Source organism: Centrocercus urophasianus, unplaced genomic scaffold (genome assembly GCF_019232065.1).
Source record: "Centrocercus urophasianus isolate 14NV4802_14NV808 unplaced genomic scaffold, USGS_Curo_1.0 seq_18, whole genome shotgun sequence".
Lineage (NCBI taxonomy): Eukaryota > Metazoa > Chordata > Aves > Galliformes > Phasianidae > Centrocercus > Centrocercus urophasianus.
Genome location: NW_024884733.1, coordinates 19199950 through 19223704, shown reverse-complemented (window position 1 = coordinate 19223704; position 23755 = coordinate 19199950). Strand labels below are relative to the sequence as shown.

Genomic DNA, 23755 nt, shown 5'->3' with positions numbered 1-23755 from the left:
GCTCACCAAAACACAGCAGAAATGCAGCTTTGCAGCAGGGGGTAGGGAGATTCTGCTTGCAATAAGATTAAAGAAAGAAATCAAATCATCCCAAAACCAGTTTAGGGATTTGGCTTTTTCCTTTCTGCTCGTCTTTGTTTGATAATTTGTGTAACCTGTAATATTAAAAAGCATGCAAAACAGCAACCATGTCTTTCATAAACAGTTTAAGAAGTAACAAAATAACCGCCACCCTCTAATCTAATAAAGCTGTTAAACAATAACAGCAATATTCCATCAAACAGGCATGCAGAACTCCTGTGCAAGTTAAACAGCCACATATACTTTTAAAAAAAAAAAAACAAAAACAACTAGGACTTCTGAGCACAATACAGCTCCACCGTTTGTGGCAATATTAGAATATAATTAGCTAACTATTTTAAAATACAAATACAAAGATAAAGTAATGAAGGAGGCCATGGGATCTAAAGGGTAATGGATCTAAAGACACACTTAAATATTTAAGCCAATTTTTGTCCTGAGGGCACAGAACCTAAAGGGCAATGGATCTAGCAACACAGTTTTAAATATTTAAGCCAATTTTCCCCCTTGAATTTTTATCATCCTTTTAACACAAGTTTATACATTTTGTATAATAAGTTTGTGCACCATGAAGATTAAACAATTAAAAAAACATTGCATTTTTTTAATAAAAAAAATACAAAGCAATTGCTGAAGCCTCTGGGTGTATTTATATTAATTAAATACAACAAAACAAAATGAAAGCTTTTGCATTGTTTGAAAGGAGACCACTCGCTATTTTGCTCAATGCACTGCAACAGAGATCTGTAGGCTGCATCCCCAGAGTACCCGAGCCAGAGACAATAGCTGTGCCAACAGCTATTTGCCTACGCTGTGAAGGGAAGCATTCAGCAACAACCAAACAGCAATTGAATATTTGGATTGTGTTTGCACAAAGCACTGCTGAACACAGTGCATCCTCAGTGCCCAGGGCAGCACCTTGTGCCCATCGGAGCACACGCTCCCTCACACTTTGCTCACGCTGGGTGCTTCCCTTTCATCGCTTAAAAACCTACAGAGGGCAGCTGCTTTTATTGCACAGAAGATGAATGTTAACACATTTTGGCCAAAGACCCCACCACAAATCCAACCAAAACACCATTCAGGTAGCCACATGCATGGGGCACCAGCAGGTTTGGCAAAGCACAACTCTTTTTAACCTCATCTGCTAACTGGCCTGTGTACGAGCCTATTGATCCCACAGTTTATTCATCAGTTTATTATTTTTTTTAAGTACGTTTTTGTAAGAATACAGTCAATGCTGTGGTCACAACAGCTTACTTACATGGGGTCAATCTCTATTTTCATCAGGGAGGGGGATAATTCCACACTCTGCATTCACATTTGATTATTATTTACTCCTACAATCAGAACAGCGCAGTTCAAAACACCAGAAAGTAAACAGGGAGGCTTACAGGGCTTCCTGCCAGCACTTATCCAGAAAAGTATATCCTCAATATTTATGCCTTTTCACAGCAATCAATTTCTTTTCTAACAAAAGGCTGCTCTTGAGGTAAACTCTTCTGGCTGCATAAGGGCAGCAGACTTCAATAGAACTTAAAGAGCATCTCAGAACACGTTTCCTAAAATTCTGCACAAACATGAGGGAATTATACAAGGAGGGAAGAAAACAGGACTTCAGGTCTTTCAGCCCACTGCTCTGACAATGCACAGATTCATTAGAGACAAATGCATAGAAGACTCCAAATATGTGCTATTGCTTCAAAATGTTATTTCATAATAATAATAAGTACACTCGATAAAAAAAAAAAAAAAAAAAAAAGAAGAGACCATGATCTACAGCACAGCAGTATTTGATAGATTCTTTTTTAATAACCTCACTGATGACAAGTTTTTCAAGCTATTTTATCCAAAAGGCAAGTACAAGTTCAAAATAAATTGTAATGCAGTATTTTTAGGAAACCTATTTCAGTTTATGCACAATGAACTAGTTATTGAACACAGGCAACATTTAACAATAATAGTAGCAAATAAACAAATTCAGAACACACAAACTACCCCATACTTTGGGGAAATAACCTATAAGTAGTCTACTCACTGGAGACTGTAGCATACCTAAATTGGTATTTTTTCCCCCTCAAACTTTAAAACAATTCTTGATCCAAAGAAAGCCTAAATGAACATAAGTTATTAAGCACTGCACTATGGGAGGTTGTAGAACACCCCTTCACACCCCCTATCCTCAGCTTTCATCATTTTTCAGTCTTGCTTTCATAGAATCACAGAATGGTTTAGGGTTGGAAGGGACCCAAAGCTCCATCCAGCCTTGCCTTGAATGCTTCCAGGGAGTGGGCATCCATGACCTTTCTGTGCAGCCCATTCCAGTGTCTCACCACTCACAGTAAAGAATTTTAGCCCTAATTTCTAGTCTGAAATCTACTCTCTTGAAGTTTACTTTCAGTGACCACCCATTTTTTTTTTACAGAAACTTAGAACTTCGTGGTGCATGCACTCCACATGCATAAACCCCAATTACACTGCAAATCCTGCGCACCCAGACCGGGCTCCTTGATCAACAGGTGCAACAGAGCAGCAATAAATGACAATACCAATTTTTCAAACATAACATTAACGTAAGAAAATCTGAAAATCCACCATGGGCAATCAGTAGTGAGCAGAGAGATGTCACCAGATCCCTCTTATCAAATGCAGTCTATCGAAGTTTCACTGCTGAAACTCAGGTCATTTTTTCCCCCTTTAGATAATAAAGTGTCACATTTGTTTTAATTCTATTTCTTTTCTGCTAACAAAAAGACCTTCTGGATATTAAGTTTCAGTATCAATTTCATGCTTTCATATTAGTTTCACCTAATTTTCACACTACTAGCAACCAATTGCAGAAATTGGGAGAAATAATTTCTCAGAGTGAACTCCTTATGAAAAAAGCAATATATCAACACAAGAGCCCAAACGAGGCACAGTGCAAGGCCAAAGCAGCGCTCTCAGCCCTACAATCTCTCTCAGTAGATTTTGCCAGATCGCTTTCAACTACTCACGAGTGCTGCCAGTAATTTTTTTTGATAGCCAACGAAGGAGCAATTACAGAGTAGCACCAAGACACAGCTCACATTCTGGGAGGATTTCACCCAAACTTGCTGCTGATATTCACGCTGAAGATCTCCCAAGGCTCTCTTACTTCTTGCTTGTCCAATAATAGCCAGAATTGCACTGGCTATTGAAACAAAAATCAAGTTTTAACAATCCAGTTTCCCAAAATTTGATTCATTTTAATTGTAACTACACATAAACCCGTGCTGAACTATTCAGCTATCTACCTGGTTAATTTTATAGCTGTATTCAGATTCCATGTGAATCACATTTAGAAAATTATATATATTACATAAATATGGTATGACATTCCATCAAGTTATCTTTTAATATGTAATTCTACCCTCAAATAAAAGTGAAGATGGTTCCTGCAGGCACTTGCAGGAAATTAATACCTGAGATAGAAGTCTAGAAAGTGTCAGAGAAACATTCCCAGTCACCACAGGAGTTTCCAAGCCGGGTAATCCCCCACCTTCCCACACATCGGCCCATCTGTTCCGAAACACCCTTCTTTCCCCAAACTTTATTTTGGGGCTATCAGTCCTCTTGTGCGATTCCCGCCCAAAGATTACACATTTATCACCCTATTTCACGGCTGCCTATTGTCAATCAACTCACTTTCACTTATGCCCACATTTCAAGGAGAAGAAAGAGGGTACTGAAAAAAAGCAGTAATCCAGAAACCCCACCAGCACAGGCAGAAAATGCAGCATGGCCAAACTCTCGCCCAGGTGCCAAGGCCAGAAAGAAAACATGCTCTTCTGTAGCACAGCCCCCAGAGTTAATCTTGGGAAGCTGACCTTAAAAACAATCAGCACCCACTCCTAAAAAGCCCCTCCATTTTAAACATGTTCAAGTACAGCAGAAACCAGGAGACACATGGCTCTGGCAGCTTTGATCCCAACCCTAACACCTCCCGCAACAGTACAAGTCAGCCCCTTCTCTCCAAACCAATTAGGCTCACTATAAAGACATTCAGTGCTGCAAGAACAAACTGTGTTTCAGTAGCATCCCCCGTTTTACAAAGCTTTAAATTAAGTTTCCCATAAAAACTCAGCCTTAACTATCCCTTAATCAGTCTCCTGTTTATGATTTCACACAATCCTATGCAATATAAAAAAAATTGTCGAACAGTAATTTCTTAGGTAACATTCAGGTACCAAATATTGCAGTGCAAATCAGGTGATGACCCACTGCCTCCCACAGGAAAGCCAGTGTGTTTTTAGGTCTTTAATTATTTTAACCAGTTCAGTTAACCCTAACCCTCTATTTCTCTTCCATTTCTCGTCAGGCCGTTTCCTCAGCTGAAAAATTTAATTCCTGATAAGGCAACCTTTCACCCAACAGAAAATGGACTTTGACTAAGGGCAATCGGCTGCCGCAGCAGAGGCTGTTCAATTCTGTTCAGATTTTTCTTCCTTGTACTCATAATCACTGCGACATCAGAGGACACAGAAACGAATTAAAGTGCGAAAAGCCTGATATGCCCCAATTCCACAGGTGCTCGGCAGCACGCTCAGCTTGGCATCTGCCAAAGATCAAAGCGAGGAAGCTCCAACTGCTGCAGCTAAACAGCGAGGCTCTCATGTAAGGCACATTCACTACAACTAACAACGTAGCATCCTATTAACACGGCTTATGGACAGCTGTAAGTTTTCAGCATTACAACACTTTATGATCTTAAATAACATGTCATATGTTGCGCTGATATTTTATTGTACATTTTTCCACTTTGGAGACTTTCATGGAGCCTATTTGAATTGCACACAACCACATATTACCGGCAGCTGACAAGTTATTAAAAACTACATTATCTGATCAAGTGAGAAACAGAATGCAGTAGTACAAGCGAATACTACATTTTAACACGTGCCTAAGAAGGAATGTTGCAGACCAATTTTTAAGTACTTACAATGAAGTTAATTTTTTTTTTTTCAAATGAAGCCCTTGTGCTGGTATAGTATTTGATGTGCAGTACTGTACATTCTGTATATAGAATCACACTGAGAAGAACTGCACTACAATGTAAAAACTGCCACTGGAAATATTGGAAGGATCTGGCTTTCTTGCAACTAAAATCCTCAAATAAATGTATCAACATGGCCATTTATGAATTATATTCTGATAACAGAGCTTGGTTAAGACTCAAGAAGCAGATAAGCCACAGCAAGCACTAAAACTCATGGCTGTCAGCTTCCAACTTGTTTAAACTTGACTGTATTTCACTAAACTTGAACAGAATGTAAACTGCTATCCTGTAACAGCTTAGATCATATGTTAGCAGTCTTTCAAGCATAGTTATTTGTTTTTTAATATTGCCTAAAGGCCCTAAACCAAGATAACACCCCATGATCCTGGATTCTCCACCATACAGTTCCTGTCTTGAAGAAATTATGATCTAATATAGACAAGATGCAACAAAAATATACAACAAGCAATCAAGAGAAGAGTGGGATATCATCAACTCAGAAGTACAGTTAGCTCTCTAACTACTGAAAAATCCCTTCAGACAGGGAGCAAATGAAGACAAATGGTGGCATTTATCGTAGGAGTCCTTTTAAGGAACAAATAGTTTGGCATTAGACAGAAGTAACTGCTAGTTAAGGTTTGGGCTTGGAAGCACTGTACTACATGTATGCAATTTATAATCTTAGGAACCATCAATTTGAGGCACAGGAAAGAGAACTTATCTACATTCTTGTCATTTTCCATAAGAACTGAGAAGGAGTCATGGCAAGCGATCAGGAAACAAGAACTGATAACCCTGCAGAGTCCTCCTGGATTGTTCTGCTATTTTTACGTTGCAAAAGCACAAAGGTCATTGGCTACAGATGGTTAATGTCCATCCTGTCCTGGGAAGGACAAATTTTAACCACACACTTTCACTGCAAGGTCAACCAAGGTTTCTAGTTATCTTACCAAAAGTCTGTCTGCCTCTTTACCAAGGCAACCTCAGGAACTGCATGCTTCTGTGAACACTCATCTTATTGCTTCATCAATTAGCAGATTTAATTCACAATACTCACTTGTTTCTTATCATCATCAACCATTCTGTGAGCTGAGTTAGAGATTCTTTTGCACTAGGGTAACACTGGGACAAAACACCTTCCATTTCGGATGCTACTTCAGCAGAACTTGTGCATCAAATGCTGAATTTCATACACTCAGTGCAAATAAGGCATTCAGCAATATATACTTAATAAAACTTGCAACACGCAAAACATACAACTTGATCCACACTCGAAAAATAAACAAACTGAATCACAAGTTCAAGCAGTTTTCTATGATCACATTCATCTTCTTGAAAGCCACGCTCCACTGTGACTGATTTGTCCTTCCTGTGTAAAACAGGTTCTGTTTAAGGGCCAGTAATGGCATTTGCCACATGTCACAACGGGGGATGGAAGAAACCAAAACCCATAAATCCAAGCTGAAAGCTTGTTCAAGGTTGACTCCGCAGCATAGAACCTTTGTCTCCAGGAGAAAGAAGGTCACTGCCAAATGAAAACAACCACCAGTGACAACAAACCTTGACACTACGAGATCACAGGTGGAGAGACAAAACCCACAATTTACTAAATAACCACTGAGGCTTGTGGCTGTAAAGACTATGCGCTGATTATAAACTCTGTCCTCATATTTTTAACTGAATGTTCAATCCTGCAAAACACATCATTTGTAATACACTGAACCCAAGTGTCTAAGCAAAATATATGTATTATGGAACACAGCCAAATACTACTGATTACCCCACTGCCTCAAAAGCCTGCTGGCAAGGTATGCATTGCTTCAGAATAATCCTAAATTACTAAGTCTTCATTCTTCATGAAAATAAAGTAACCTGTTATCTCTCGCTCATCAGTTACCAAATATTTACTTCCCTGGTGACAGAGCAGCAAACCTTCTTGAGGTGCTTTATTCCCACTGAGTGGTCGTGAATATGAATATGCATAGTGGTACAAAAGCATATAAAAATAGGAAGAAAGATAACATAGCAAAATGTGACTATCAATATTTGAATAATGAGGCAGCTTTATCTTATTAATCGGTATATCAATTTATTCACATAGGGTGACAGGAGTACACTAAAGCTATTCTGAAGTTGGGCAATTAGATTGCTTAGACAACCTGATAACTACTGCTGCTGGCAATTAGGAACGCATTTTCACTGGAGGCATTCCGTACATCCCTGCTTCAGAAGTGCAATCTGCAGGATGTTAACTTACCAAGGAACATCCTGAGAGCCACTTCTCTGTCATGTAAGCACACTGCTTCCAAGTAATTAAACCTGTAGTTCACATTCTTCAGAATAAGTTGATGTCCTTCTGCCAGTTCAGTATTTTCACAAGCATGAGAAAGGTGGCTTTGAGCAGCCGAGCTACGCAACACTATGTCAACTGTAAATGTCCTCTATTCCCAAGTAATTTCAATTTATCTGTAGCACATTTGAACTGAAGTATTCTTACTTTAGACGTCTGCAACATGCATGATTTCATACAGATGCACATGTATACACATGCAAGAAAGGCAAATTTACTCAGCTGTTTTACTGTTAAGGGAAGTCTTGGCATTTCTCTAACAAAGTTGTAAGAGCTATCTGGAATGCAGATCCTAATCACAAGGAAAAAACTTGCTGAAAGAAGGAATCCACACCTAGTTGCATACCAAGCTGTTCCACAAAGATTGGGGGAGCAAGCAACAAGCTCAAAAGAAATGGCAAAAAAGGACTGAGGGGTAAAAAATAAGCAGCATAAGAGCAAAGTAACATTTCATTTCCTATCACATCATGAAAATTGGGTGGAAAGAGTTCTCAAACCTTCTCAAACAAATAGGAGGGCAATACGGCTGTGAATGCATGGATGAATTACCCAAAACTAAGTGGATCGTTTGCTTCAGTCTTCAGCAAGGGTCGGGGTACAGAAACAGCTATAACCAAAGAGGAAACAGCTCTAAAATACTCAGTGCACAACAAACCAAGGACCCAGAAAACTCCTTTCAAAAATTCTCATGGAGTGAGATTACTTCAGATCTGATTGCAAAAATATCAAGTCAGACTGGTACCAGAGGATTACAGAACAGCAAATGCAAATATCTGTTTAAGGAAAGGGGAAAACTAATTTTGTTATCTAAATGTTGACTGATTTGATCTCTGGAGTAATGAAGTGTTTTAAAACGTTTCAAAAGATGAGTAATTAGAGACCTGAAAGAAAGTGGAAGAAGTTGGATAAAGCACAGCGTGGGTCAGCCAGCATTAACTGGTGCCACGTTTTCCCAGTATGGTTTTCAAATAAAGCATGAGGTTTCACATGTGGTAGAACCCCTTTATCTGACTACCAGAAACCACTACTGAAGTTATGTAAGAAATTACAAACATATGGGAAAATATTAAAAAAAAAAAAAACACCCACTACGTAAGAATATATGGAAAGGCACTCAAGTCAAAAAGTTAAAGGGGAAAAGAGAGGCTGTAGTGGTTACTAACAGATTTTTATTTTTTTTTTTCCAAGAGTTTGTCTTGAGATATTTGATGAGAAGTTTTTAAACAAGAGGATGAGGTTAGCACAAATATAAATCAGGTACAAGCGATCCCTGAGCACATTTAGGGCAGAAAATTGAAGATTTCTTACCATGGGAGGAGAACAGTTTGCCCATTCGGCAAGTAACAACCACAAAAATGATTTTGTAAAGTGGTACTTGATCAGATTACCAGGAAGGCTCTGATGCAATTGCCTGTGATAGCAGCTGACTAAATGCAACGTGTGTGCTAATATCAAGGGGGAAAAGCAGACAAAAATTTAAAGAGGCATTAGCATAACTTTCCCTTTTAAAAGCAAATTCTTCAGCATTCACTTGAGCGAAAGAAGATTGGAACCAGTACACACAGCTAGCACAGGAGGCAGGCAGCGGGCGGGCAGGGAGACCTTGCTGTATTCTCCTTTCTTCATAAAGCAGCCCTGAAGCTGCTGTTCAGACACTGCCTTCATTTTAAAGACAGTTCACGGAAAGAAGAAATGGAGCAGGGTGAAACAAAGGGCAAGAGGGGATTTGTTTCTTTCTTTAAAGGCAAAAACAGACCACCGGTGTCACCCAATACCTTTTGAAAACCTAAAAGGTCAGAAGTATTTCTAAATTCACTGGTAAGCACACAAAACACTTCAGCTACAAATCTGGCTCTCCTGACACAGCCTCACCAAGATTTTCCCACCTCAGCTTTACTGCAAATGCTCCAGTAACATGAAGATGAGGGCACAAGAAACTTCCTGGCTTTTACTTCCTGGCTAAATTATTTTTTTAATTTACAAACAAATTTTTATGTCCAATGGAGATACCTCTCTCAGATGAACCTAACAGCAGAGGGCAGGCACTCCAGCAGAGACTGGACAGCTGACCCCTACGGTCACCTCTCCTCAGGTTCTTCAATGACTTGTAGGCAGCACAACAGAATGCCTCCCTGGCACAAGTGAGCTCATACACCAGAACAGGAACCACCAGAGCATCTGGAATGCTCTATTTTGCACTTGTAGATTCTCAAAAACTCGCTGCTTCCCAGGCCGTTTTTTTTATTTGCTTCCATTTATGAAGATAATAAACCTATAGCATCCTTCTAGTAAAACACTTTTTATTGAGCCCCTACAAGCCTCCACAAATCACAACAAGAATTAAAATGGATTAAAAAGATTTAAAGAGGACTAAAATCCAGTTTGCACAGTCACACTTAAAAAGAGCAAGAAGATGGCTTCCTGCAGGTGTACCTACCTCTGCAGCAGCCCAAACCACACCTGGTAAAGTGCCTTGGGCAAGCCAGCAGCACACCTCGCACTTGGAGCTGAAGAAAAGGTGCAGGAGCAAGCAGAACAACATTAAGAGTCTGCTGGAGCGTGAAGAACAGGCTGCCAACCCTCTTACAAGCAAACCTATACTCTAAAGAAATGAGAGCTGCTTAAAAATATCTTACACTCTGTACCTGTTACTGTTTGTAATCATATCATTATGCTCTTGTTGGTTGTTTTGTTGTGTTGACTTTGGTGGGTTTTTTTTTTTTAAGGCAAGAAGAAAAAGTATTTCTAGCAGCAGATTCCAGAAATTAACTGATTATTGTGTCAACAGCACTATATTAATTTTAAAATGTGTCAGTACACACACTCACTGTATAGATGCTACATATATAAAAATGATGATTCCCACTTCTCTATTCCTAATTATGAGTAGCACAAGCTCTCCTCCGTTTCAGAAATAACCCTACTTGAAATATCACTGATGAAAAGGAAAAGCAAACCCTTTAAATTGAGCTATTAAGTCTTTTGTGTTGCAATCTGAGATAGAAAAGATGCGTATAATTATCTTCTCTGTCCAAACCCAATGAATTTCTAGTACAAAGTTAGTAATGTCCCTATATATAAACACTGTATATAAACAAAGAATGAATAATCTGTATTAATTACTATTTGTTGAACAACACATTCTTATGAACATTTTTTTTTAAATACAGCAGCCAACCCAGCCCTCTAAAGAACAGCTGAGGTAGAGCCAGAAGGAAGAAAATGGAGAAAAACATGACCTGTGTTGATACAGGCTGTTGAAGGTAAGGCTGCTTCTCACGCAGGGTTGCACACATTCAGTCCCCGAAGCCTTCTATAAATTGCAGGCACCGTGATGAAACACTTTTCATTTTGTAAACATGCTACTGCCTTCCTGGTGTTTCTCTTCAAACAAAAGCAAATATACGCTGCCAGAAATACTAAGTAAGAACGGTCCTGTAGGAACTGGCAAATTCCATCACAAGCCGCAAATGAAAGTGCTGCTGAATGGTAATAAACATCCCAGCATTTATAGTCCCACTTCCACACACCAGCCGAGGAGTAACAACGCGTGCAACATCCCTGCTATGCAACGTGAATGGCACGCACATCCAAAGGAACTGCTACACAGCCAAGACATCGCTTATCAAAAACAAAACTTCAACCGTAATGGGAAGCAAGGGAGAGAAGTCAGGACATCAGGTGTCCAAAACACAACATTAAGCAGACAGCTATTGCCTGAACAGGTTTTGGAGTAGTGGCTCAAACCCAGCTCACCTTCCTCGCATCATGAAAATAGGTAACCTTGAGAATCTGGATTCTCAGTCTTGAATATAATATCTTTGTTTCTTCTCCACTCTGCGGGCTCTGAACATTTTTAGTTTCAACACAATGAAGGTGGCAGAAACAAAGAATAATTTGAACAAGCTGAACGTTCATTATCTTGTCATAATGCACAAGACTCACATGTTCTGAAAGCCTTCTATTCTTTTCTTTAAATATTTTTATTCAAATAACTTCAAACGATGTAGAACCTGAAGTTATGCTACAATACTCCAAGGGGAACCTATATGTTCTCTTTTCCACCCTTCGGAGGAAAATATATATTTATGCCTATGCATGCCACAGAAGTTCAGCCCACTATGCCTTCTCAGAACCCTGCTGTATTAACTTCATTTCTGCTGGTATAAACCAGCCACGAGTATCTGGTGGCCCTACAAGATCAGACGTCAAAAAAAGCCCCTGCTCCAGTAGTGGTCCACTGTAGCTATTTTGAGAACTTTAAGAAGAAATCCCATGTTATCATATCATTTTTTATCAATTGGCAATTAGAGATTTTCTATTTTGTAGGTTATAACGTAAAACTTGGGATTTCATAGATATTAACTAGCCCTTTCTTCAGTTTCAACATTCTGGTTCTCATCATAGAGTTTAAAGGTATTCCTGCTGTCAAACCCACAGCCTGGGAGCATCGACAGCAGCAATGGCCTCGTGAAACTACAAGTCACAAATATGGGTTCTTAATTCCATCCTGCATCAACCTCAACTGCGCAGTGCCTACCAAATCCCTGAGCATTTATTTCCCTGGATGGACAACAGTATCCTGCTGAACTCTCTCTGTGTGGAGATCACCACATGGTTCTAATGCCCAGTGTTGACTTTGTATTCTTCTGGCTTTCTACCACCTCCCTTCTGTAATTAAAAAAATGAATAGATTTACGCACACTGTTCCAAGATACACGGAGGTCACACTGGTGAGGAACAACGCAGGTTGGTTTGTTGGTTTTATTTGTCTATTTTGAGTGGGCTTTGTTTGGAGTTGCGTGGTTTCAGTTTGTTCTCTGAGGGTTGGGAAACCCTGAGGCGTTTCGGTGAGGGGCCCTGCTGTAACCTTGCTGGAAAGCAACATGTCCCACACCACCCCTCTCGCCTCCATCCACGCACTCACTGGCTCCTTCAAACAACTTTCCTCCACAAGAGCTAATATTGACTCTTCCCCACATTTTTATGAAGTCTATTCTTTATTACAGTTTCTATCAATATGCTCTGTACATTTACAGTCTGCTGCTCCTTACAACATTCACAAAGCACCTAAGGAAAAAAAAAAAAAAAAAGAAAAAAAAACCAGCATCACATTTGTAATCCTCTATTCTTCAGCATCAAGGCCAACTTAAGTAATAGGTTACACACCAGAGTCGGCAGCTCATCAAGTTCACATTCAAATGCTTTTAGAAATCTTGATTTAATACCAACTCGTCCTGATGATTTGTTACAGCCCCTTTCACCAATTAATTACAAATCCTATCCCACTGACACTTCAATTTGAGAGAGTTCCTCAGTAAAGTCCTCTGGAAGAAAAAGGCTCCAACATGCACATCTTACACTACCACCCTCTCACATGCAAAGAAATACTTCCATTTCCACATTTACATTCCTATCTTTCTTGGATGCTCCTTTTACCCTATGAAGCAATCTATTTGCAAAAGATTTTATTAGCAGTTTTACTTAGAACAGTTAATAAGCTCATCTTCAATCACTGAAGTAGACTTTCCTATTTCCCTCTTGCATTTTAACTTCACTGAATTTATTCGGTTTTCAAGCTTCCTTGTTTTATGACAACTTCTTCTCTCCCAGATATATCTTCTTACTTTTAGCAATCTTCTTTGGTTTGACAATATTCATTTCCCCCTCTCAAAAAAATTGGAGGTGGAAGTTTGCTCCGAGCCTCTTCACACACTTCCTTATTCAGATCCCGCACATCCTACAGCTACTTTAAGCTTCCAGTTTGGAACAGAGATGGAATTCTCATCCACACAATTTTCATCTCACCCTCACTACCAAATTTGAATATGATGATGAAGATATGTTGTTTTCCAAACCAAGTACAAGACAGTCACCCTTATCTTGGCATTGCTCTGCTTCCACCTAAATCTACACCAAGATTTGATTCTCTTCTTATTGACCTTCCATCAAGCTATTCCTCAAAAACAGTCACTCATGACATTACAGCACAAAATAACATCAGATTAACCCCGAGTCCCATCTTTGGTTTCATGTAGAACACTTTACATAGAAAGTCTGAACAACTTCTCCAAAATCTCCAGCTAACATCAGAGCCCAGAGTAAAAAACACAAGAGACATCATAAACAGGCAGTGAGGAGCTGTACCCAGAGTTTGTACATTTCAGATGGAAAAAAAGCCAATGAATAATAATACTGATATGTTAGTTGCATTGTCCCAAAGACAAGTCATATGAGAACTACTTGATAGGTACTCTGTTCTTTCACTTTTTTTTGCCTAAGAGCAAACTATAAAGCAATAGGTAATAGAAAAAAATGAAAAGGTATTACTTGCAGAAAATGATTTTTTTTTCATCACTTTTTTTTCTTTAAATCTTATTGCTCTGCAAAGAAATCACGGAAAATAGAGACAGAAGAACCCTGTAAGGTTATCCTGTCCCCAGGTTGCTCCCACACAGCAGAGTTCCTAATAGCCCGCCCAATGCTACTACTGATTGCCAAGTTACAAAGACCTGTGCAGTAGTTAGACTACCAGTAAAGAAAGCAGTTTCTACAGCATGTTTCCTCACAAAATCTTCACAAGTGTTAACAAAAGAAGGGGAAAAAAAGTCAGTAATTTCAGTGAAATATCATGAGGACATTAATAAATTTATCATAAGACTACCTCAACAAGGAGAATAGGAAGATATGAGGTAACATAAGCTTCTGCTGTAGACTGGAATACGATTACAAAATAAGGAAGCAGAAGCGCATCAGCTTTCAGCAAAACTTTCTGGAAGGTTGTTACAGAAAAACAAGATTCATCGATACGTCGTGCTATAAAAATCACAAGAGTAGGCAAGAGGCAAGCTGGCCAGTGAAGATAGCTTTAAATACCACTTTGTGTCAGTAGAAGCTATTTTTTAGATCTGCATTTGAAAATCAGCTTTTGAGCATAGCTGAAACTCACTGGCAAACTAGGGTTCTTTCCTGTCAAGTTACTCGGGCAAAGGAAAAACATCCCTGCTTTAGAAGCACAGCAAAAGTTTAATTATTAAGAAACACGACTTTGAGAGAATGCCAAGCAAGACAACAGCAAAAGGAACCACACGAGTAACGTGAAATCCAAAGAGTTCTGAATTAGTTATTAAGTTTGATTGTGAAGCACTAGTTGAAGATGGCAAGATAAGGCTCTTATGAGAAATGAGCATCTCACTGAGGAAGTCTAGAAGGATAGGTACAAAGGCTTGGCTACATTGCAACAGATGACAAAAAAGAAGTCAGAGCATTTCTTAAGATGGAAGTGACATTAGGGATTGGAATTAGCTGCTGCAGTGCTTCATAAACATGAGAATTCAGTTTAGTACTGTGGATGGGTACCTGGAAATCTGGGTCCCCTCTGTCTGCTGCTCTCTCTGAGCATGCTTCTCCAGGAATTATAGGCACCTGCCAACATGAACATCTCTGAATTTCAACCTGACCTTAAATTACTTGGCTGTCTTTCACAAAGCAGCATAATTCCACTTTAACTTGGATTCAGCTTACATGACACTTTCAGGTATCCAACATGTGGTGAGGTGATCACAGTGCCACTGACCATTCAGTGCAGGCCTAGGTGGACCATGGGACCGCCTGGGACGGGCCATGCCCCATCCACGCTGTTATATGCCAGTCCCCTGTGAGAATCATAAGCTCTGGTCCTCACAGGTAGACAAGGAAAGAACATTTGCCAGGTGGGAAGCTTAGAGGAAGGCTTTTTGTGTCAAGGAAACATGGAAGAAAGCTGAAGGATGTGGCAATGGCAAATTTGAAAGCTTCCAAAGAAAAAGTATCTGCATCTCAATGTAAAGAGGTTTATTTTGAGACAAAGACCAGAGCAAAAGAAGTAAGAGATGTGAATATCCATCTCACCCAGAACAGTGGACAGTTCACACAAAGGGCTGGAGAACAAGGGAGAAGTAACACCTTATCTATCTGAAAGGAAACCTGAAACTGGAGAGAAGTCGAGCCTATACTAGGAACCAGTCCTGTTTCTGTTCAATATATTTCCTGCATGAGATGTTCTGAAAATAGAAGAAAATTATTTACAGCAACATTGATGTCAGCCAACTGCTCATACACTTCCATAGACAGTCTTCCAGCAGAGACATCGCAAACTGTCCAGAGTCGCTACTACAAGTACAATATATCAAAATTAATCTGGCACCTGTGTAAAATTTGGCAGTCATACCCAATAAACTGCTTCGACCATGATGCAGCAGTGACTGACAATGCTAGCAGCACAAGCTCGGCACAGAGCTCCTTGCACGCCTCATTATGGGCCCGCGCCAGTCAATACCCGCAGCATCGCCCGGCTGCTGTTACCAGCCCCATTACTCATTACAGGAGCGTACAAAAAAGACCTAAAGCCCTCTGGAACCTCAAGGAGCGCAGTTTGCCTGTAAAACACCAGCAGAAAATGTCAAGTTACTAGGAGAGTCCCTGGAAGAAAACAGGGATGGAGCTGCAAGCACCAATAGGCTGTGCAGAAGGGGGCAATGGGGAGCAATGCATGCAGAGAGCAGCTCCATCCTTATGCTTCCAACAATTGAAATTCTGAGAACGAGCATATCCTTAACCAAAACACCCCAGCACAACCATGAAACACTGCACAGACATTTCATTGCTGTTCTGTGTTTTTGCCTTTATGTGTTGCTTAACGCCTCCTCTAGCCAACAGTGTTCATCAAAACAAGACGACCACCGGGGGTGATGCCCCCCGCAGGCACCAGTCTGAAGTTACAGAAACTTGTCCCATATGCATAACTCATTTGTTCCTCACTGGTGTTGTACAGCATTTAGCAAGGTTGTGCATAATCATTTGAAGGCATGCAAATCATTTTTATTTTGTGTATTACCTAGGAAATTAAGTGCTGCCTTCTCCTTTATCTTGTTAACATAAGTCATTACATCTTTTTCATATGCCAAGATAAATTTAACATGCATTCACTGGATTCTAAGGGAAGAAGAAAATTGTGGGTATCAAATTATGCCTAAAATGCACTTAATTCCCTCTGCTCTTTTAATTGTATGTAAAGAACATGACTCTATCCTGGTATAAACTTCAGTTTCCCCAAGGTTACTACTAACGTTATTTTTTTGAAGCAGATGATGTTGACAAAAATCAACCCAACCAGCTCCCTTTGAAAGATGCCACCTTCTCACCTGTTATCAAACTACAGCAGCTCTGGCATTACTAAAGCTGTACGTGATCACAAAAAACAAATCGGGTGTCTTGGCCCTACCCACCCCTTCCCTCCTACACCTCTAAACCACGGGCACTCAGCTGGCCCTGCTCCCCACAGAGGGCAAAGCAGTGATCCTTGCAACAGAGCCAGCAGAGGGAGCACAGAATGCAATCCATCCAAAATTTATAACCGACTCTAAAGAAATGGAGGAGATGGGCACAGTCATTGAGATGGCCTGAATTTTAAGCAACCTCTTCCATCGGGTTGCAGAAAAGCAGAAAGTTACACACTGGGTTAAAGCCCACTAGCAACCGCACCGTAAAGTACCAACAAAAACCTTACATAATTTCCATTATTAAATGAGCAAAATATGTTTTTGTTTTGGAGCCACGTTGAACAGCCACAAGGGTATTCTCCTGGAGCACTTGCAGCAGAGTAATGAATTGCTCAGCTGTGAGCTCTGGCAGCGGAGCGGCAGCTGCTGTGAGCACCTCCTGGTGCAGGCAGCTCTGCTCCCTGCCACCCGCTCTGCTCCACTGGGAGCCTGGCAGACACTGCCTGCAAACACAGCCTGGCAAAGCTGGCAATAAGGCTGCTCAGCACTCCACCAGGATAGGAAAAGAAATCAATCAATCATTTTATTTAAGGGGGGGGTCAGAGAGAAGGAAGGATTCAATTTTACTTTTGCAATTGGGAAAAAAAAAAAAAAAGAAAAGAGGGAGCAGCAAGCACTGTAGGACTGCATCATCCAAGGTCTCGCTACTCGTTAGTGAACTCAGCCAATACCTGACCATTTCACTACCCAGCTTACTTAATTCATTTTGTTTCTCTTTAACAGTATTTCTTTACATAAAAATGAACATGAGGAAAAAAAAAATACATACAGAGCTTTCAAATCAACAATTTCAGAGATGCAACAGAAAGGTGTGGGTTGGTACAGAGAACAAAGCCTCAATTTACTTGACTTAATCCAGAACACCAGGATATTTTTTCTATCAATTCCACCATCAACATTTTCCTAATGAGAACACTCAGACAGAATAACAACTCCTGTTATTGAACTATTAATCAGAGCTGCAAGGACAATCCGAAAGAAAAGAGGAAAAAGAAGAAGAATCAGCACTACAAGATGAGCAGGAATATTCTGTTACGTAAGAGCCCAGTACCCAAATCACAGAACCCAAAAGCTTAAGAAACTCTCCTCCCCTGGGATGCTCAAACAGCCACTGGGCTAACAGGGCCCTTCAGGGAGTATCAGTGCGGGTGCAAACGAGTCAGCACTATGCAATAAATAAACTGTATTTTGAGTGTATGTGAAGCTGCTCCAGAGAACAGAAAGCCTGAAGCCCTCTGCAGAAGACGCTGGGGCTGAACTAAAGCTCACGGACAGAAAAGATCGGGCCTCCCTGCCCCCATATCCACGGGGTCTCGTCCCCCCAGCAGGATGCTGGAAGCGTTCCCCTTCCAAACAGCACATGGAAACCACCACTTCACCTCAGCTATCCTAAGGCACCTTCCTTTTGCGTTCACCTGAAATAACAAACAGCAGCAAGTTTTCTTCTTAAACAGCTTATTGTGTTGGCACAGAGTTTAGACATCTGCTCATACCAGCTAAATGCCTGTATTTTCTGTGCCATCAGGAGTTCTCCAGAGCACTGGCGTGGTACGACATTTTGTATAATCCATTCCCCACAGTTACACCTGTTAGTGATGCATTTTTCCTAATGGCTATTGCCAGAGGCTTTAAAATACAGGGGAACAGTGGACAGCCTCATCTGGGATCTCCAAGCAGCACAGAAACTGTGTGTGTGTAAACGACCAATTTCAGGTGTCCCCACTTTGAAAAGAACAGTGCCTTTAATCGGATTAGGGCTGATGACGGACAGCCTGGAAGCCCAGTACAAGGAATGCTTCACCCCTCATCCAGAGCTTCTGCAGCATCTCTTCGTTAAGGTAGAAGCAATGAAATTAATTCATGATGTTCCACACCTAACAAAAACGTGCCCATGCATTTCCAATTTCTGCAAACATGCTAAGATCAGACGTGCCTGCCTGAAGTAGAAACACGTACATTGCAATTCAAACAATGCTATGGCTGTATCCTCTTCACAAGCAGAACCAAGCCTGTCGTAAAATTGGGGATTTTTTCCCCTCTGCCTCCATGCACACATTACAGACGCTCGCTCAAGGTGTCACTCCTTCGTGCACTTAATAGCTCTTGTGATCTACTTGACTGTGAAAAATTCTGAGCTGTACTCAAGTCCCTTTTATACTCCATAAGGCTAAAATACATCTTCCACAGCAGGGCACCTCAGAGGCTTCCACATCTCTACAATGCTTGGTTACATTAAAAAGAATATAAAATGGTGAAACATACAGAAAGCAAAGGCACCAGAGCAGAGACTTTGCTCCAGCCTTCCATCTCATTGCGTTACCTTCACCACACTCACCAGCCAGCCAAATACTATTCAATCTGAAAACGCTGAAGCTGAGACTCCCAGTCACAATACTCCGAGGCACAGTGCTGGCCAATGTGCTCCAGCACTTCACGCCATCATCCACGTTTTGCAGAAAGTTCAAGTGGAAGTAACTTCATATCAAAAATGTAGTAATCAGTTTTCTGGTAAAATACTTCCGTATTTCTTCACCCCTCTGCACTAAGGATAACAAAAAGTCTTCAGGAATCATGAAACAGCCCAGTAAGAGCCAGGGACATAGCAATGATAACAAATGACTTAATGACAAAACAAAGCTCCTCAAGTGCAACATTACAGGCAGCCCAGCATCCTATCAAGGCAACCGAATTAAAAACACTCTAAAAGACATTTCTTTTCCCATGAGACAAGAGATTGTGTGTTAAAAAATTTATAAGTGTGCCAGTAGACTCATCACAGCCAGAAATATTTGGTTAATATATAAAAGCTACATGATTAATTTGCACTATCAATTTTGTTCTGCAATGACTTCACGCCCAGTGATGTAAGCTACCTCATGTTGAATGATGGCCTCCAAGCTGATGGTGTCACCATCAGTTGTCCTGCTGGCTGGCCACAGCACACAGTGCAGGCTGAACACCAAAGGCAGGAGAACTGGGACAGGCCAGTGTAATCAAGTTATCCACAAACACGTCTACCACTAACCTGGAGCTTTCTACGTGCCACAGGCAGAGCAGCATGCAGGGACAAGGTAGGATGCCCAGCCCATGTCAGCCCACGGGTTCCTGCTGGATAGGAAGCTACAACGCTTCCAAACATTGATTTGCCATTCAGGGCTAGTAGCAAAGCCAGGTTCTGAGACGGGCGTACCAAGTTTTACAAGGCCTTGTGCTGCAGCACACTGCGAGCTACCCAAGAGGTGGCTCAGCTGGAGCAGAACTGAGAACCTGTACTTTTACAAGCTGCCTTTCTTCAAAGCTTACAAAGCTAAAAGGTGTGAGAGGACCCTGAGTTGGTATTTGAAATGCAAAACTGCAGTTCGATTTCAGCACTCAGCAGATCCATCCCTGCAAAGCACATAGGAATTTCAGAATTTCATTGAGTTCAAAATAATGAAAACTGGCATACCGTCTACCATGCAAATTTCCTTTCCTCCAAACCATAAGCTGCAAAAACCCATCCCCAGCACCATTCCGTTTACGTAACGTACACCTGTTCGACAAGCAAATGGAGGATTATCTTTGCTATCTCAACTCGATGCTGAATTTCATTGAGTAACGTTTTTAAAAGTTCCTGCTAGAGGGCTGATGTTCATTCAAACAGTGTAAACTGCTTCTGACATGTCAGTGGTGGTGTGCGAAGCAACTCGAGCGAAAATCCAGTGCTGCCCAGAGCCGTGTTACACTGAGGCTGGGGTCTCATACATCCTCATAACCATCCAGGTGTCAGCAGGACGCCAGGATGCACTGGGAAATGCAGAGAGAAGCTGGAAACACTGTCAGCTGAGAATAATCCTCCCAGCTTCCTCGTGCACAAAGCTCCAGGGGAGAAAAAAGGGAAACCTGAAAACAGATTTCCAGTAAGGTAGAAGATTACTCTGCCTTGCAAAAACAGCAGCAAATCTCACATCCTTTAGCAGAAGCAGCACCAGCACTTTAGCAGAAGCAGCTCTTGTCACCATCAATAAGCATTCAACCAAAATTGCAATTGAAACTGTGCCCGTGTAAACTTTGTTATTGCGTTCCATGCCAGGGGTTCCTTCTTAGATGCACATTAAAATCATAAATAAGCCTTTTTTTTTTTGACTGAGCTATTTACCAACTGTTCTCTTTACTATCAGTCAACACCTACACGCACACAAAGTAAAGGTACAGGAAGAGCACAGGCAAATATTTGATGTGAACAGATTGGCCCCACTTTGCTCAGCTCACAGGATGCCTAGCAAACACCTAGAACACACAGAACTCAAAAGAATAATTAATCTCCAAACACTAGATTAACCAAACGCTTCCCTCAGATCATCACTTTTATTTTAGCACTTAGTAAAATTATACCTAAATATAGCTTACCATCACATCAAATTCTGTGTAGATACCACTGGTATCATTACTTGGAGAAACAGAGGGCACAAAGAGCCACTACCAGTCAATGCCACGAGCTGCACTGCTACGGTCCAAAGAACAGTTTGGGTGTGCACAGTAGGGTCACTGGTTCTTGACACTCCTGCGTGCACACTTGCTTTAGAAGTGCTTTAGAAGCACGTGCTACATCAGTAAGGTGAGTCCTGTTTCAGAAAGTTAACAACGTTGTTGCTCCACCCTGAATATCCCATTGCAACTGGAGAACAGCAACATGTGGGTCAGTTGGTTTGTACGTCAAACCCTGTCCTGCAACAGCCACCACCCCTCCAGGAATGGAGGATCTGCACTGCTTCACCATGGCAAGGGTGAAGGGGTTACGGAAGTCAGATGAGCCAAGGTATACTGCAGCCTTAGTCAACATCTGCAAATGAAATCACAAGGCAAGGTTCCAATGACACCGCACCTCCCAAAGACTTTTACCTCCAGATCAGCAAGCTCAAGTACTCGTGGCTGAACAGAAGCTGGCCATGCACGTAGCTGCTGCTCTCCCCAGGCAGCTCTCTGGAAACTGCTGGCAGTCAACACATGAAACACCACCACAAAGGGACAACATCTTGCCAGCAAAAACCCCTGTCCTTGAGTGTGTCAGCAGAAGTGCAGCATCCAACCAGGCCAACTGAAGATCCAGTTAATGCTATAAAGACTTATCTCAAGTTCAGCATGAGACCAACAGTACCAAAACACTACAGGACCTACCAGTCAGTAACCCAGTGGTTAAACTACATGAAGAAATGAAGTTATGACTGTGAATTAAATTCAGAAAGGTCCTTTGAAGGCACCTGAAAGAACACAATGAAGAACTAGCTGAACACATTTACACTGTATGACTTTACCAAACGTCACCGTTAGAAAACCTCAGCAGTGACTATCAAGTATCATTCAAGAAACAAAACTACTCAATCTGCATTTACACAGAAGCTTCACGCAACTGAAATGGGTGATGGCTAGCAGAAGAAGCTGGCAGGAGGGGTTTATTTCTACCTCTATCTTACATCAGTGGGAAGTCCTTTGGCAACGTAAGGCACAGAACATCAACTATGCACAGCAATGAAGGACAGAGAAGGAAACACTCAGCTGGATGTATAGCAATAAAGATAGCAGAACAGATGTCTAAGCCCTCTCCCAAAATATCCCAATAAAAATCCTTTCTCAGGGTGGGATTTTCATTTAGACAAAGAACATATTCTCCAGATACTGCAGCTATCTCAGGCTTTCCAAATGACTGCACAAACAGTTCCCTTTCTGAAATAAGTAATATCAAATGCATTTTCTTCCATCAGATAATTTCCTCAGCTAAGACATTTTTAGGAATTGCTTCCTTTAAAAATAAAGGAATTTGGTCTTCTCAATAATCCAAAAACATTAGACTGCTTGCTCGGGAACATATCCTCTTATGTTTATCTTACATATTATTTAATATACTGTTTTGAAGAAAAGAAGCTTTGCTAAAAACTGAGTGCTTTTCTTATTCACCAGAAGTTGACAAATTCTAGTACCTGCATATCATTTCTTCTGTGCAGTATTAACACCTTGTCTTGATTAAAGGGCAGAACAAGGAAGACATCTTCAGCAAACACGATGATGTTATTTCAACATTAATATCTAATCAGAAAGTTTATAGCCATAAATAACCATATAAGTATACAGCATATTATCTAATGCATTTGTTTTGAAATATTTCAAGGTTAAACCATTGCTCAAGATAATGATGTAAAGTATTGACTTAAAGCGTGCATTATTTACAAGAGCAAGCACCAGCTTCAGAATTTCAAGCTAAGTCAAGCTAAATTTCCACTAGATACCACCTAAATTGCATTAAAAGCACATACAGAGTACTAACAAATAAAACAATTCCACAAGAACATTCTTCATAACCTGCCTTTTTTATATATCTGTAAAATATATTCATGTAAAAAAGCATATTCTGCTGATGAGATAGTAAAAATAAATAAATTCAGACTGCATTCAAATGAATTTTCAATATGGAGTATATAAAATTATGGTGCCTCTACAGTTCAGAGGGAGAAGGAAAAGATACAGCAACACTGAATTAGGAATTGCACGAATTTATTTTTTCTTAAAGTGAAGCAGATTTTACAATAAACTGCTCCATTCTGCGCTGCTCTCTGGCAATTCTAATCTTGTATGAAGTCTCCCAAGAAGTCTGCTTTTCTTGAAGAAAAATGTTTTGCAGGAAGGCGCACCGCCAGACTACCAGCCCTCCTCCTAGCAGAGGATGTGCTGCTAACCAAGGACGCTCAGACAGCAGCATAAGGTTCAAGCCTCCACATCACATGAACTCATCGTGCCTTCTCTTGCCTTAAATCAAACTGTAATCCAAACTAATTAAAAGCAGAGAAGCTCCATTAACCTCTTCTCTTCTAGCAGCTTTTCCCAGAACAAGACTTAATGATTCCTGTGCAATTCAGGCTGGGTATTAGAAACAATTTCTTCTCCAAAAGAGTGGTGATACGCTGGCACAGGCTGCCCAGGGAGGTGGTGGGGTCACTGTCCCTGCAGGTGTTC

General features: G+C 40.8%; 1 protein-coding gene across 2 annotated transcripts in view; it reads right to left on the bottom strand.

Moving 5' to 3' along the window:
- PTPRF (protein tyrosine phosphatase receptor type F) overlaps positions 1-21176 on the bottom strand; it is a 292857-nt gene extending 271681 nt beyond the window's left edge. For both annotated transcript variants that reach the window (XM_042819454.1, XM_042819455.1), the window contains exon 1: positions 21158-21176. The gene's annotated coding sequence lies outside the window, so the exon portion shown is untranslated. The remainder of the gene's footprint in view (positions 1-21157) is intronic.
- Between the last annotated feature and the right edge of the window lie 2579 nt (positions 21177-23755).